Source organism: Nycticebus coucang, chromosome 5 (genome assembly GCF_027406575.1).
Source record: "Nycticebus coucang isolate mNycCou1 chromosome 5, mNycCou1.pri, whole genome shotgun sequence".
Taxonomy (NCBI): domain Eukaryota; kingdom Metazoa; phylum Chordata; class Mammalia; order Primates; family Lorisidae; genus Nycticebus; species Nycticebus coucang.
Genome location: NC_069784.1, coordinates 33,331,496 through 33,342,204, shown reverse-complemented (window position 1 = coordinate 33,342,204; position 10,709 = coordinate 33,331,496). Strand labels below are relative to the sequence as shown.

At 34.9% G+C, this 10,709-nt stretch overlaps 1 pseudogene; it reads left to right on the top strand.

Annotated features, from left to right (window-relative positions):
• The first annotated feature begins 8,539 nt into the window (after positions 1-8,539).
• Positions 8,540-9,286, top strand: LOC128586481 (60S ribosomal protein L7-like; annotated as a pseudogene).
• The last annotated feature ends 1,423 nt before the right edge of the window (positions 9,287-10,709 follow it).

The window sequence follows — 10,709 nt, the reverse complement described above, 5'->3', positions numbered from 1 at the left end:
TGCAAGGCTGGTTTAACATACGTAAGTCCATAAACATTATCCACCATATTAACAGAGGCAAAAATAAAGATCACATGATCCTCTCAATAGATGCAGAAAAAACATTAGATAAAATCCAGCATCCTTTTCTAATTAGAACACTGAAGAGTATAGGCATAGGTGGCACATTTCTAAAACTGATTGAAGCTATCTATGACAAACCCACAGCCAATATTTTACTGAATGGAGTAAAACTCAAAGCTTTTCCTCTTAGAACTGGATCCAGACAAGGTTGTCCTCTGTCACCTTTACTATTCAACATAGTGCTGGAAGTTCTAGCCAATACAATTAGGCAAGACAAGGAAATAAAGGGAATCCAAATGGGAGCAGAGGAGGTCAAACTCTCCCTCTTTGCTGACGACATGATCTTATACTTAGAGAACCCCAAAGACTCAACCACAAGACTCCTAGAAGTCATCAAAAAATACAGTAATGTTTCATGATATAAAATCAATGTCCACAAGTCAGTAGCCTTTGTATACACCAATAATAGTAAAGATGAGAAGCTAATTAAGGACACAACTCCCTTCACCATAGTTTCAAAGAAAATTAGTATTATTTTTATTGTTTGGAATTCATTGAGGGCACAAAGAATTAGGTTGCACTGATTGCATTTGTTAGACAAAGTCCCTCTTATACTTGTGTCCCATCCCCAAGAAGTCTACCATACACTGTGACTCCCCTATCTCCCTTCCTTCTGCCCTCTCCCCACTTGCTCATTCCTCACCCCCACTTGGATTAGCTCATCTGCTGCCTTCATATTAGAATTGAGTGCATTGCATTGTTGTTTCTCCATTCTTGTGATGCTTTACTAAAAAAATGTGTTCCACCTCCATCTAGGTTAATGAAAAAGATATAAAGTCTCCATCTTTTTTAGTGGCTGAATAGTATTCCATGGTGTTCGTATACCACAGCTTGGTAACCCATTCCTGGGTTGGTGGGCATTTAGGCTGTTTCCACATTTTGGTGATTGGAAATTGAGCTGCAATAAGCTGCAGATGCTGGCGTGGATGTGGAGAGAAGGGAACACTTTTACACTGTTGGTGGCACTGCAAACTACTACAATCTTTTTGGAAGGAAGTATGGGGAATCCTTAAAGAACTTAAATTAGACTTCCCATCTGATCCTGCAATCCCTTTACTAGGCTTCTACCCTGAAAAAAAAATCCTTTTATCACAAGGACATTTACACTAGACTGTTTATTGCAGGTCATATGGCTTTCAATCATAAAAACATCTTAAACACTGACTTAACAATTGTTTAGATTCCTCAGACATCACTTTTCAGACTGAAGGTGGCTGCAGCGTGGGGTACAGTATAAATAAGTGAATCACCACTAACGAAGAGAAGATAAGAACTGTACTTTGCTGTGTTCTTAATTCGTATGTTTCATCACAGGATTTCTTTTCTAACATCCTAAAATTCAGACTAATCATGAAGAAAGTGTTCTGAGGTACAAATATTGCATATGAAACATTGGGGAGAAAACTGTTTCAAGCATATCCACCTTCCAGTTATAGTAATCTGCTGAGAAAAAAATGAAATAGGACCCATAAGTCGTGAGCAACTATGACCAGGCTGTTTAAGAGGGGTCAGTTTATAAATTCAGAGCATTTCACTTTAGGAAAGATTGAGTGAGACATGCTAATGAGGGGATCCTAATGGCTGCCTGCCAGGAAGTCAGTCAACTGGTCTTTTAGAGCCTCTCACTCACATCATTAGGCTAGTGAAAAATGGAGCCAAGACTCTCTCAACTTTATTCCCCACAGACTTCTGACCCATCACAGGGCTAATCGTGAACACCAACTCTGATTTGACAGTAATGCATTCCCTACCAGGTATGATTAACTACATAAGAGTTTGAAGGTACAATTCTCAGGTTTTTCTCTATATCCAAAAAAGAAAAGAGTATTTTAATAATGTTGTCAAATTAAATATTTTCTGGAGAAAACTCACAGGTATGATGATTTTACTTTCTGGTGTTTTTTTTTTTTTTCAGGTCATTCTGTTTTACGATCAGAATTTAGATCCTGATGGTCTGACGGGCTTCAGAGCAGTTTCTTCTGAATGATCAGTCATTGAACGTGGCTCTCTCTCATCCTTTCTTCTCTTGTCCTTTTGAAATACTATTACTAGTTATTCACCCTGACTTTCTTCTAGCTAGATAGTTATCATTCAGTCTCAAAAATTCATTCACCCCTCTATGTAAAAATTAATGTATTTTAGATACATGTTTTATTGGCTGTTAACATATATACAGAAATGTATGCAAATTCAGTGCATGGTTATTGTATAATAAAAACATCTATGGAAATCCTATCCAAATAAAAAATCAAAAGATTACCATTACCAAAAAAATACTCTTTTTATCCCTTTCCAGTCACTATTGCCTTCTCTGTGACAGCAGCAAAATCCTTGTAACCTAGAAGTATAGATTGATTTGCCTGTTTGGACAATGAAATGGAATCATAGGAGATGGTTTCGAAAAAAGTCACATGTAATCTTTTATATCTAGCTAATTTTACTGAGTGTGTTTCTGATATCCATCCATATTCTTACCTATAATCCTTTAATGGCCCTTCTTTTGCCATAACTATTTGATAAATGGGTAAGTCTCAATTTATTTTTCAATCTGAAGTTGATAGACTTTTGATTGTTCCAAGTGTTTGGCCATAGTGAAAATGTTCCTATAAATATTCTCTCCTTGCCCCATAACTGTGTCTGCTGTGTTCCATACTGAAGAGTGAAATTTCTGGGAAATAAGATATATTTATATTCAGCTTTAGCAGGAATCAACAAAGCATTTTCCAAAGTGGTCATTCCATTTTATACTTCTACCTATGGTGCCTGAGAAGTCCATTTGTTCCACATCCTTAACATTTGCCATAATATACTTTTATTTTTTATTAAAGTAAAAATTTTACCTGATAACAAGTGAACACTAAAAAAAAAAAAAAAGGTACATGATGAAATAAAAAGCTCCCCATTTCAACAATTATCCACACTGTTATGATCCATGTGTATCTTTGTTTTTTTTTGGGGGGGGTCATTTTTAGTATTGTCTATTACTAATACTTTTTATATCAAATAATGCCAACTCAATAATGCTTTTATGTCAAAGCAATGCACTATTGCTGTCAGTTATAACTAAAGTACGATACCAATGACCACATGTTAAGCCTTTGCAAAAATGTCATCTAGAGATAGGATGTTACTCCTCAATTTGGTAGATTCATGGGTGAACCTAGATGTCTTCTGGATGTCACATATTTCTTCTTATTAATATTATTATTATTTGATAGCATATATGCACAAATTATTTTTTATAAAAGAATATAGAGGAGTAAAAGTTTCAGGGGTCCTCAAACTTTTTAAACAGGGGGCCACTTCACTGTCCCTCACACCATTGGAGGGCCGGACTATAGTTTAAAAAAAACAAACTATGAACAAATTCCTATGCACACTGCACATATCTTATTTTGAAGTAAAAAAACAAAAAGGGAACAAATACAATCACACCGCCTCATGTGGCCCATGGGCCGTAGTTTGAGGACCCCTGGGATCATCTGAAACATTTATTTGATTCTAACAAAAAGATTCATTTGTTTCCCAGCTTGTCTAGAAATAAAACTGTAAAGAATTTTCCCCCATGTCCTTTGATGGCCTTTCATCTTTGTTTTTTACTATCAGTTATTATTACTAGTAAGCTACTTCCTTGTAGCTGATCTGTTCTGTTTTCCCTCTGGAAGCTTTTAGGATATTCTCCTATCTTTAATGTTTTGAAATTTTACCATTATGTATCCAGATATGCGTCATTTTTCACCCAGTGAACACTTGGTGATTATTTTCATTTCTGGACATTTTTTCTTATAACATGCCTCTGCTAATTTTTCCTCTCTGTTGCCTCTCTTACTTATTTTCTTCTCTTATCTGTATCTCTACTCCTTAATTTATCCTGAGGATAGAGGGTCTTCCCTTTTTTTCTACCACATTTTCATAACTTAATGTTTTGTTCAACTTTCTAAAAAATGTCTTTCTGTTTTTCTTTAAAACTATCAATTAATTTTTTTCCTCCACTTTGTCATTTATATACACACACACACACAATATGCATATATAAAATTCATGAGTTCTTTATTTAAATTATTATTCCCCGAGATATGCCATTCTTATTTCGTAGATGCAAAATATTTTTATTTTTCTAGCATCTTAATTGTAGTATTTATATATTTACCTTAGCATTCTACATTGTCTGGCTTGTTTATGTTTATATTTATACTATTTTGATTTAGGCTGAGTCTAGGAAACCATTGTTCCATACATAAGAAGAAAAAAGGAGGCATCTGGAGGCACATCTTTGGGAAAATCTAAAAGAGAATTGCCAAATTAGGTTTGGACATTTGGGAAGATAATTGTTACTCATTGACATATATATTGGAGCAACTAAAAATATTATTAAGAAATATATAAGGTGTGTGAGCCAGATAAGATTGCCATAATAAAGGGAATTCTGTCTGTTAAAGACTATATTTAAAGACAATACTTTTGCTATCATTTAAATGCAGACTCAGGAGACAGAATAAATATTTTCATGTGAGCAGTCTGTTTTTTTTTTTCTTTTTGGGGATTCATTCGGGGTACAAAGAACCAGGTTACATTGATTGCATTTGTTATAACCTCTTACAATTGCATTTCTTATAACCTCCTGTAATTGCATTTCTTATAACCTCTTATAATTGTGTCCTGCCCCCAAAAGGTGTACCACACACCGTGATCCCCACCCCTTCCCTCGTTCCCTCCCTTTGCTCTCTCCATCCCCTACCCCTACTGCGTTCTAGGTCATTAATTGTCCTCATATCAGAATTGAATACATAGGATTCTTGTTTCTCCATTCTTGTGATGCTTTACTAAGAAGAATGCGCTGCACATCCATCCAGGTTCATACAAAAGATAGAAAGTCTCCACTTTTTTAATGTCTGAGTAGTATTCCATGATGTACATATACCACAGCTATTACCATTCCTGGGTTGGTGGGCATTTAGGCTGTTTCCACATTTTGGCGATTGTAAATTGAGCTGCAATAAACAGTCTAGTGCAAGTGTCCTTATGGTAAAAGGAATTTTTTCTTCTGGGTAGATGCTCCGTAATGAGATTGTAGGATCACATGGGAGGTTGAGTTTGAGTTCTTTGAGGGGTCTCCATACTTCCTTCCAAAAAGGTTGTACTAGTTTGCAGTCCCACCAGCAGTGTAAAAGTGTTCCCTTCTCTCCACATCCCTGCCAGCATCTACAGTTTCGAGATTTTGTGAGGTGAGTCATTATCACTGGGGTTAGATGATATCTCCAGGTGATTTCGGTTTGCATTTCTCTAATAATTAGGGATGATGAGCATTTTTTCATATGTTGTTAGCCATTCATCTGTCTTCTTTAGAGAAGGTTTTCTCTTGCCCTGTGATCTAAGAGATTGTTGGCTTTTTTTATGCTTTTTGATTTGAGTTTTCTACAGACCCTAGTTATAAGATAAGCTTTTGCCTGATTCAAAAAATGCAAATATCCTTTCCCATTGTGTAGGTTGTCTATTTGCTTTGGTTGTTGTCTCCTTAGCTGTACAGAATCTTTTCAGTTTAATTAAGTCCCATTTGTTTATTTTTGCTGTTATTGCAATTGCCATGGAAGTCTTCCTCATAACGTCTTTCCCCAGGCCGATAGCTTCCAGTATTTTCCCCACATTTTCTTTGAGGATTTTAATTGTTTTGTGCCTTAGATTTAGGTATTTTATCCATCAATTATTGTGAGTAGAAAAAAGGTGCGGGTCCAGTTTCAGCCTTTTACATGTGGATATCCCGTTCTCCCAGAACCATTTATTGAGTAGGATTTCTTTCTCCCAGTGTATGTTCTTGTTTGGTTTATCAAAGATTAGGTGGCTGGCTGCAAGATGTTTGTTTCATGTCCTGGTTTTCTATTTGGCTCCAGATGTCTGTGTCTGCAGATTCAATGCCATCCTTATTAAAATACCAACATTATACTTTCAAGACTTGGAAAAAATAATTTTTCTTTTTGTATGGAACCAGAAAAAAACATGTATAGCCAAGGCAATTGTTAGTAATAAAAACAAAGCTGGGGGCATCAGCCTACCAGACTTTAGGCTATACTAAAAGACCATAATGGTCAAAACAGCATGGTATTGGCCCAGTCCATCATTTTTTATCAGAAGCCTAAAACTACATCTTAATTTTCTGTTCACATTCCTTACTCTCTTACTAAACTTTGTTCTTTGTTAGAGTGCAAATCTAATGTAATATTCTTTGTATTTACAATGCCTACTCACTTCCTATAACTTTATTTTGATTATTTTATTTAGTGTTCAATATACTAGCCCTTTTTTTCAATCCATTTGACAAGTATGAGTTCTTCAACTAGTCTCTTATATCCTGTGTAATTTATTATCTTCATTTCATTAAGAATCTATCATTATCATTATTCTTATAAATTCCTAACAAGTCTTTTTTTTTTTTTTTTTAAAAAAAAAAGCTCTTTTGGGAGTATATAAAAAATTATTTCTTGAAATAGTTTATTCCTATAAGTCTACATATAGTAAAAAAAATCACAAAATCAAGGTATAACACAAATAAATTTGTGAAATAAGTTAATGGTAATAAATTGAATTTCTTTACAGTGATCTATCACTTCCTACATTTGATAGAATTGCAGATATCATCACCAAAATATTCTTCTAGTTCTAAGATTTCATGATAATTATTATGGATTTTTTAAACATATTTAATCTGTAATTATGGACTGTAGTTGATGAACAGTATTGCAATTATGGTAGGGTGATAAAATGATATCATTATGATAAAATACAGACATTTTAATTAGGGGCTTCTTCAGATAACCACCATCAATGGTCAGGCAACAGTTGACTTGCATTCAAACAAAATAACTCTGCATTAGAAAACAACTACATAGGATAACTTTGAGTAGAGGGCAATCAGACCCAACGTTTATAAGGTCTGAATGAAAGCTAAATTTTTTCTAAAAGATACTTATAGCCTCATTATCAGTTTTAGAGGATATTAATGTGAAGACCATGATATTTTATTAGTTTGAAAGGCTGAATTTTCATCTAAGTGTGACCAGTAAGATATAATCCAAAGATTGTTTTTTATATTGGCAAGCAAAGCCATCAGATGTGAGTCCTGTGAGCTTTACCAATTTAATGCCAAGGTAAATGACACACTGTAAACTCTATTTCATTCTATGTGTTAGGACTCATTAAGTTCAAGTGGGCAATAAAAATGTACTTTCAAACTCATCTATCCCCGTGAATAATGACTATAAAAGACTCTATTTTATAAAACAAATGCATAGAAAAGCAATAAGTAGAGTGATATTAAAAATAACAAATGTTTTCCTTTTAGAAGGAATAAGGGGCTGTGAATTCTGCCAGATTCATATTTAAATACTTTCCACTTCAAGAAAAAAATAATCTGCAGTTTTATCCCAAATGTCAGGACAATTATATAACCCATAGCACCTTTGATAAATAACAATTTTACAAGTAGCACAAAATATTCATCAATGTATTCGTGTTTTTGAATTCTTTCATTTTTTAATTCATTCTTGACACTATTTGATGTCACTTTTGCTAATAAAGGCTAACATTCTTTTTGGAAAGTGTACAGGCATAAATGCAGACAATTATAAGTGAACAAATGTTTTGGATAAATTTTGATCATTATAAATGCTTCAAAGAAAGTTCAAACAGACCTCCAAAATAACTGCACTTGGTTCCAGACCACCACAATAAAGTTAGCATTGCAATAAAGGGAGTCACACAAATGTTTTGGTTTCTCAGTGGATAGAACAATTATTTTAAAACTATAGTTTATTAAGTGTGTAATAGCATTATTTCTTTTACAAAGTCAAAATGCTTACCTTGATTTAAGACTGTTATATTGCAAAAAAAAAAAAAAAATGCTACCAATCATCTTAGCCTTCAGTGAGGCATGATCATTTTCCTGGTGGAGGGTCTTACCTGGGTGTTGATGGCTGCTGACTGACCAGAGTGGTAGTTGCTAATGGCAGAAATGACTGTGGTAATTATGTAAAACAAGATAACAGTGAAGTTGGGCTCACTTGTGCTTGTCACTTCAACAGTATTCACAGCATCTTCACCAGGTCTAGATTTCATATCATGAAAACAATTTCGATTTGGCACCATTGCACAGTGGTTACAGAGCCAGCCACATGCACCGAGGTTGGTGGGTTCGAACCCGCCTAGGCCAGCTAAACAACAATAACAACTGCAACAAAAAAATAGCCAGGCATTGTGGTGGTGGGGTCCTAGTAGTCCCAGGTACTTGGGAGGCTGAGGCATGAAATCAATTAAGCCCAAGAGTTTGAGGTTGCTGTGAACTGTGATGCCACAGCACTCTACCATGGATGACATAGTGAGACTCTGTCTCAAAAAAATCCCAGCTCTTTTTCTGGCTGGAGCCATGGAGGGTGTTGAAGAGAAGAAAAAGAAGGTTCCTGCTGTGCCAGAAACCCTTTAGGAAAAGTGAAAGAATTTTGCAGAGCTGAAGGTCAAGCATCTGAGAAAGAAATGTGCCCAAAAGATGCTTCCAAAGGCAAGGAGGAAGCTTATCTATGAAAAAGCTAAGCATTATCAGAAAGAATATAGGCAGATGTACAGAACTGAGATTCGGATGGCTAGGATAGCAAGAAAAGCTGGCAACTTCTATGTACCTGCAGCACCAAAATTGGCATTTGTCATCAGGATCAGAGGTATCAATGGTGTGAGTCTAAAGGTCCAAAAAGTGTTGCAGCTTCTTCACCTTCGCCAGATCTTCAATGGAACTTTTGTTAAGCTCAACAAGGCTTCCATTAACATGCTGAGGATTGTAGAGCCATATATTGCATGGGGGTACCCAAATCTGAAGTCAGTAAATGAGCTAATCTACAAGCGTGGTTATGGCAAAATCAATAAGAAATTAATTGCATTGACTGATAACAGTTTGATTGAGCGATCTCTTGGTAAATATGGCATCATCTGCATGGAGGATCTGATTCATGAGATCTATACTGTTGGAAAACGCTTCAAAGAAGCAAATAACTTCTTGTGGCCCTTTAATTTATCACCTCCGTGGGGAGGTATGAAGAAAAAAACAATCCACTTTGTAAAAGGTGGAGATACTGGTAACAGGGAAGATCAAATCAATAGGCTTATTAGAAGAATGAACTAAGGTATCTGCCCTGATTGTTTTTGTAATCTGGTCAGCTAATAAACAGTGACTGCTTTCAAATTGAAAAAACAAAACAACAGCAACAAAAAAAACAGAGAAAACAATATCTTTGTTTATCCATAAGAAGCAACTTCTTAACTGTTAAATTTTTATCAGAAAATTGGAGCACTACAGTCACATCTTCAGACTTATAATTCTACTTTTCTTGCTATTTCTAATACATCTACAATTACTTTTTGTACTGTAGTCTTGAACCCCTTAAAATGATCCATAACAGTTAAAATCAACTTCTTTAAAATGACTGATAATATTAATATTTTGATCTTGTATTAACCACAAATATTCTTCATTGTAACTAGAATCATAAACCCTTTCCAGAAGGTCTTCAGTTGACTTTGGCAAGATCTATCAGAAAGAAATAATTATCCATAGTAGCTATACCATGGATACCAAATATATTTATTAAATAATAAGACATAAAAGTAGAAATTATGCCTAGAAATATGGTCTTAAAAATGGATGTGGTGGTCCAGTGCCATGGCTGATACCTGTAAGATATTCTGAGAGGTTGAGGGGGATAGATTGCTTGATCTCCTGAGTTCATGATTAGCCTAAACAAGAGCTAGACACCATCTCTATTAAAAAAATAATAATAATAATGAAAACTAGATAGACATGGTGGCATATCCCTATAGTCCCAGCTACCCAAGGAGACTGAGGCAAGAAGATCACTTGAGCCCAGTAGTTAGAGATTTATGTGAGCTGTGATGACCCCGTGGCACTCTAGCCTAGGGTAACAGAGTGAGATTCTGCCATAAAAAATAAAAATAAAAAAGGAATAGATGTTGTGTTAGCTGGCATGAAAACAACAATATCTTTGTACATTTCCATCAGAATTCTTAAGTGATCAAATCCATATCAAAGAGTAGTAATATTTTGAAATGAATCTTTTTTTCTGCATGATAGCTCTCAGTAATGAACTTAAAATATTAAATAAACTACCCATAAATAGATGTTCTATCATCAAGGCTTTGTTTTGCCATATACAGAGCATAAGCAAAGCAAATTTATAATTCCAAGGGCCTTAGGATTTTCAGAATGATAAATGAGCAATGACCTCAATTTAAAGTTGCCAGCTGTGTTAGCCCCTAACAAAAGAGTCCACTTGTCTTTGGAAGCTTTGAGTTTAGCCTCTGATGTCTCCTCTCTAACTGTGAAAGACATAGAGAACATCTTCTTTAAATAAAAAGCTTTTTCTTCTACATTGAAAAACTCTTGTCTAGTGTAGCCTCCTTCAGCAATTATCTTAGCAAGGTCTGAGTAACATGAAAACCACTTGTGTTTCCATACACCAGCAATGAACAATCTGAAAAAAAAAAAAAAAAAAGTTAAGAAAACAATTCCAATGTCAACAATTCCAAAA